This window comes from Clupea harengus, chromosome 3 (assembly GCF_900700415.2).
Source record: "Clupea harengus chromosome 3, Ch_v2.0.2, whole genome shotgun sequence".
Taxonomy (NCBI): Eukaryota; Metazoa; Chordata; class Actinopteri; order Clupeiformes; family Clupeidae; genus Clupea; species Clupea harengus.
The window spans coordinates 13,080,043-13,086,017 of NC_045154.1; the positions used below are offsets into that span (position 1 = coordinate 13,080,043).

Consider the following 5,975-nt stretch of genomic DNA (forward strand, 5'->3'; position numbering starts at 1 on the left):
TGAGATCGGACCGGCAAAACGACCTCACCTGTCTACTCTTCTCTTCTCTTCTCTTCTCTTCTCTTCTCTTCTCTTATTTTCTCTTCTCTTCTCTTCTCTCCTCTTCTCTTCTCTTCTCCTCTCTTCTCTTCTTTTCTCGTCTCCTCTCTTCTCTCCTCTCCTCTCCTCTTCTCTTCTCTTCTCTTCTCTTCTCTTCTCTTCTCTTCTCTTCTCTTCTCTCTCTTCTCTTCTCTTCTCTTCTCTTCTCTTCTCTTCTCTTCTCTCCTCTCCTCTCCTCTCCTTTTCTCTACTCTTCTCTCCAGGTCTCATCAAGAGCTCCATGTTCAGAGCAGCGGTGTCCTCCACCAGTGCTGTTCTCACATGGACGTCCCCGGGACCAGAGCACAGTGTGTGTGTGTGTGTGTCTGACAGGTGTTGGCCACCCTCTCAAACAGACTCACACACACACACACACACCTACCAGCTCCCAGGGCTAAACCCTGCGACTACTTACGCCCTCATGGTGGAGCAGGAGACACTCATGAGACACAGCAGGATAACTCTTCTGCAGAAACTCCAGTTTCTCATTGAGACAGGTGCAAACGTGTGTGTGTGTGTGTGTGTGTGCGTGCGTGCGTGCGTGCGTGTGTGCGTGCGTGTGTGTGTATGTCTCTTTGGTTGTGAGTGTTATTACGAGTGAACTATGAATTATGTTTTAACTGTGGGACTGTGTATGCATTTCATTGAAATTAGAACTGATTCAAAAGTTGACTTTGTATGCGTTAGGGGTGGGCGATATGACCAAAATCTTCTATCACGGTATTTGCAATTTTATATCACGGTTACGGTATATATCACGGTTTATTATACGTAGGGTGACCAGATTTGGGTTTTTGAAAAAGAGGACACTTCAGCGGTGGCGAAATGTGTCCACAGACATTTATTTATTGACCCTTAAGAACACTAAGGTGCAGCAACAATACTACCTCAATAGGCTATTGGCCTAAGCAATAGTGGCCAGTATCCATTGAATCTTTAAATAGTAAAATAAAAGCAAAGTGTATGTAAAAAAAAAAGAAAAAGGAAAAATCTTTCTGTGGCATTTAGTCCAGTGCTTATGTTTCAGTGGTTCTTTAATGTACTTTCAGAACTGAAGTGTTAAAACTTTCTTTTCAATGTGTGTCCATATGTTAACGCAATAATGATGAGATATTTTCTTTATATGGCCACATATTAAAATAAAAAAATTAAGAAGTTGGCCATTACACATAGACATATATACATAGACGCTCCATTGACCGCCTCAGCCCGTTGCTGCGACGTGCTAACGTGATGACGAGGTGATGACTGGTCTGTAAACAGACGCAAGTTAATGATGGAGCTGCAGTTTTTCTGGATAAAAAGCACTATAGATAGCGTTTATATTTCTCAACCGATTTCACTGAGTCGTTTTTATATTCAAGGGTTTATGGTCTACGTGGAGTACCAAAAAAAGTTTTGTCTCCATATTACTTAGAATCTCGTTGATTTGGCCGTAATCGCCGTTGACATACATACATGTATATGATAATCGCTGCTAGACGCTCACTGTTCTTGTGCTCACAGCTCATTCACTTTGAAATACTGAAAAATAAATGCCTACACTAGACACTTTTCAGTCCATATTTTTCAGTATATTGAATCTTGCCCAACAGTAGTGGATTACTCAACAAGTAGGCATGACAGTCCTTGCAGGTTAAGTGCTTAAAAATTGTACTGGGTATCGTATTATACGGCTCTTCAGAATGTTCAAAAAAGTTCCGTTGATTTGAATGGGCCACCCCAACTTTCGCAGGTCTGTAATTTCTTTATTTTCACTGCTGCGAAAATGTAATGGCCGCTGACCATCTTTCATATCATTCCGCAAGTAGTCCGGTCATTTAACGTAACGGGAAGTAATGGGTTGCTACGCAACACCTGAAACTTTAGAGTTCTATTTTATTTCTCAGCAGAAATCACAAAACGGCTACAAAATCGTTAAAGAGGTATTTTTGGAGAAATGTCTATTGTTTTGGCGAGTTACTGTATAATAAGAGGGATGAAGTATAGTTCGGAGATCATTATCTAAAAATAAATCGATTGGATTTCAAAATAAGAGTACCGTAATTTCCAGACTATAAGCCGCTACTTTTTTCCCACGCTTTGAACCTCGCGGCTTAAACAATGACGCGGCTAATTTATGGATTATGATACCTGTGACTGTATACGGTGTCTTTGTATTTACGGTGGCTTTGTGGAGCTAGGATGCTAGCATGGATGCAGCCGCATGGATGCTTAGCTCCACGCGATTTCTCAGTATCTCTCAATAACTTAACTAATGTCAATATAACCACAGTCTACCGGCGTAGACAGAACACAACTCAAAACACGTTAGAAAATAAAATAAAAAGTTTACAACAATACAAATCCAGTCTTTTCAAGTTGTTTAGCTCACTGGTTTCAAACTAGCGTCTTTCTTCTATCTCGCTGTCTTCAATCTAACGTTCTAGCTTCTGATTGACTCTTGCAACTGTGCTCTCTTAAAGCAACAGTGCACTTAACGTAACTGGTAAAACTAATAATATGCATCACTTTTGTATTACTTTTAGCCTGTGTAAAGTTAATTTGTTTCAATGTACCGGTAGGCACCTGCGGCTTATAGACATGTGCGGCTTATTTATGTTAAAAATAATATATTTTTTTTAAATTCAGTGGGTGAGGCTTATATTCAGGTGCGCTCAATAGTCCGGAAATTACGGTATACCGCGGTTGAAACGGTATGGCCAAATCTCTCCCGGTAGACACATTTCTACCGTTGCACGGTATATACCGTCATACCGCCCAGCCCTAGTATGCGTATTTATCTATGCATGTGTGTGTGTGTGTGTGTGTGTGTGTGTATTTGTTCAGCTCAGTGTCCAGTGGGCTGGCTGGCAGTGGGTTGGAGCTGTTTTCGAGTGTGGCAGAAGGTGTGTGTGTGGCCAGAGGCCCAGCAGGCATGTGCTAGGGCAGCCTCAGGGGTCCATCTAGCAGACCTTCACACAGAGGAGGAGTTAGAGGCAGTGTCCAGCTATCTTCTGTCCCATAGCCACCTGCTGCTGCTGTGGACGGGCCTCAATGACCAACAGGTACACTTACTGTAATGAACACATGCTAACCAGCTAACCTGCTAACTACAAGTACACTTACTGTAATGAACACGTGCTAACCAGCTAACCTGCTAACTACAAGTACACTTACTGTAATGAACACGTGCTAACCAGCTAACCAGCTAACTACAAGTACACTTACTGTAATGAACATGTGCTAACCAGCTAACCTGCAAACTACAGGTACACTTAATATACGTAATGAACACGTGCTAACCAGCTAACCTGCTAACTGCAGGTACACTTTATGTAATGAACACGTGCTAACCAGCTAACCTGCAAAGTTACAGAGTTAAAGAGGGAGTAACTCTCTCCCACAGAAATCACCTATCTCAGCTGCCCGTTCCATTCCAGCCCTTTTCCTATTGGTACAAGATAGAAGTCTCGTATCCTTAATGCCCGACTAATCAGAACACACTAGGCTCATCGGGAGGCGGGGCTTAAAGACACAAGAGGTCTAACAGAGCGTTTCAGACAGGGCATAAATAGCGATGTACAGTATTCGAAAAAGAAATGTGTTTCAGACAGGGCATGAATAGCGATGTACAGTATTAGAAAAAGAAATGTGTTTTTCGAACACGGAAGCATGTAAATCTATTCTAGTAGACCCCTAAATACAACTATGAACATTGAATATGAGCATAATAACACAGATAAGGTCCTTTTTGCAGTAAAGTCACAGTTAGGACTGTTGTAGCCTCTCTAATCAATCGACAGAGGACAAATGCATTCAGCTGAGTTTAGTATTGTGGATTAATACTGCTCCTTTATGCTCTCTCCATCTCTCCCCTCTCTCTCTCTCTCCATCTCTCCCCTCTTTTTCTCCTTCTCTCCTCTCTCTCTCCATCTCTCCCCTCTTTCTCTCCTTCTCTCCTCTCTTTCTCTCCTCTCTCTCTCCATCTCTCCCCTCTCTCCTTCTCTTCCCTCTCTCTCCTCTCTCCTTCTCCATCTCTCCTTCTCTCCTCTCTCTCCATCTCTCCCCTCTGTCTCTCCTTCTCTCCCCTCTCTCTCTCTCCATCTCTTCCCTCTCTCTCTCCATCTCTTCCCTCTCTCTCTCCCCTCTCTCCATCTCTCCTCTCTCTCCATCTCTCCCCTCTCTCTCTCCATTTCTCCCCTCTCTCTCTCCATCTCTCCCCTCTCTCTCCTCTCTCTCTCTCTCATCTCTCCCCTCTCTCTCCCATCTCTCCCCTCTCTCTCTCCATCTCTCCCCTCTCTCTCCTCTCTCTCTCCATCTATCCTCTCTCTCTCCATCTCTCCCCTCTCTCTCTCCTCTCTCTCCTCTCCCCTCTCTCTCTCCTTCTCTCCCCTCTCTCTCCCCTCTCTCTCTCCTTCTCCCCTCTCTCTCTCCTTCTCTCCTCTCTCTCTCTCTCCATCTCTCCCCTCTCTCTCTCCATCTCTCCCCTCCCTCTCTCTCCTCTCCCCTCTCTCTCCCCTCTCTCTCCCCTCTCTCTCTCCTTCTCTCCCCTCTCTCTCCTTCTCTCCTCTCTCTCTCCATCTCTCCCCTCTCTCTCTCCTTCTCTCCCCTCTCTCTCCCCTCTCTCTCTCCTCTCCTTCTCTCTTCTTCTCTCCCCTCTCTCTCTCCGTCTCTTCTCTCTCCTCTCTCTCTGTCCTTCTCTCACTGTAGACAGAGGGTGTGCTTCAGTGGTCAGACGGCTCCCCTTATAACCTGTCAGTTCCTGTGACATCAGCTCTTTCAGCCAATCAGACGGACTGTTTCGCACTGCAGAGGAATGCTACTGGTCCAAGCTACTTCCTGACTGCTTTCTTCTGTGATATAGCCCTCCCATACCTCTGTCATGCTGAGTGTGAGTGTGAGTGTTTGTGTGTGTGTGTGTGTGTGTGTGTGTAGCCCTCCCATACCTCTGTCATTCTGAGTGTGAGTGTGTGTGTGTGTGTAGCCCTCCCATACCTCTGTCATGCTGAGTGTGAGTGTGTGTGTGTGTGTGTGTGTGTGTGTGTGTGTGTATAGCCCTCCCATACCTCTGTCATGCTGAGTGTGAGTGTGAGTGTGTGTGTGTGTGTGTGTGTGTGTGTATGAGGGGCCGTGTAGGCCATAATTCAAACTTGCCTCTCATACACACCATTGAAGACCTTTTGCCTTTCACAAACACTACTGAAATACACTCACATTCAGTACTAAACACCCCTCACGTACACTAGTGAAAATGGAACCTCACACAATGACAACTGAAAACCTCTCATACTCATGAGTGAGAACCTCTCTTATACCACAGTGAACACCTCTCACACATACAACTGAAAATGTAACCTCTCACACATACAACTGAAAATGTAACCTCTCACACATACAACTGAAAATGTAACCTCTCACACGCACAACTGAAAATGTAACCTCTCACACGCACAACTGAAAATGTAACCTCTCACACGCACAACTGAAAATGTAACCTCTCACACGCACAACTGAAAATGTAACCTCTCACACACACAACTGAAAATGTAACCTCTCACACGCACAACTGAAAATGTAACCTCTCACACGCACAACTGAAAATGTAACCTCTCACATTCATTACTGAAAATGTAACCTCTCACACGCACAACTGAAAATGTGACCTCTCACACACAACTGAAAACGTAACCTCTCACATTCATTACTGAAAATGTAACCGTTCACATGCACAACTGAAAATGTAACCTCTCACACACAACTAATTATAGTCTTGTGGTGATATCGCCGCTGCATTATGTACCCAGTTTGGAACGACACAGGGTTTTTCTGAGAGGAATGTGCGGAGGTGGTGTGCTGAGCAGGGGCCTTGTCAGTGACTTTTTTGCAATGCCTCTATCCATTGAATAGGGAATGTA

The 5,975-nt window shown here is 44.3% G+C and overlaps 1 long non-coding RNA gene across 1 annotated transcript; it reads left to right on the top strand.

Annotated features, from left to right (window-relative positions):
- Positions 1 to 231: 231 nt before the first annotated feature.
- On the top strand, positions 232 to 4,987 carry LOC116219542. Its single transcript, XR_004163220.1, has 3 exons — positions 232 to 575; positions 2,908 to 3,125; positions 4,771 to 4,987. It is a non-coding gene; the product is annotated as an uncharacterized LOC116219542 (long non-coding RNA).
- The last annotated feature ends 988 nt before the right edge of the window (positions 4,988 to 5,975 follow it).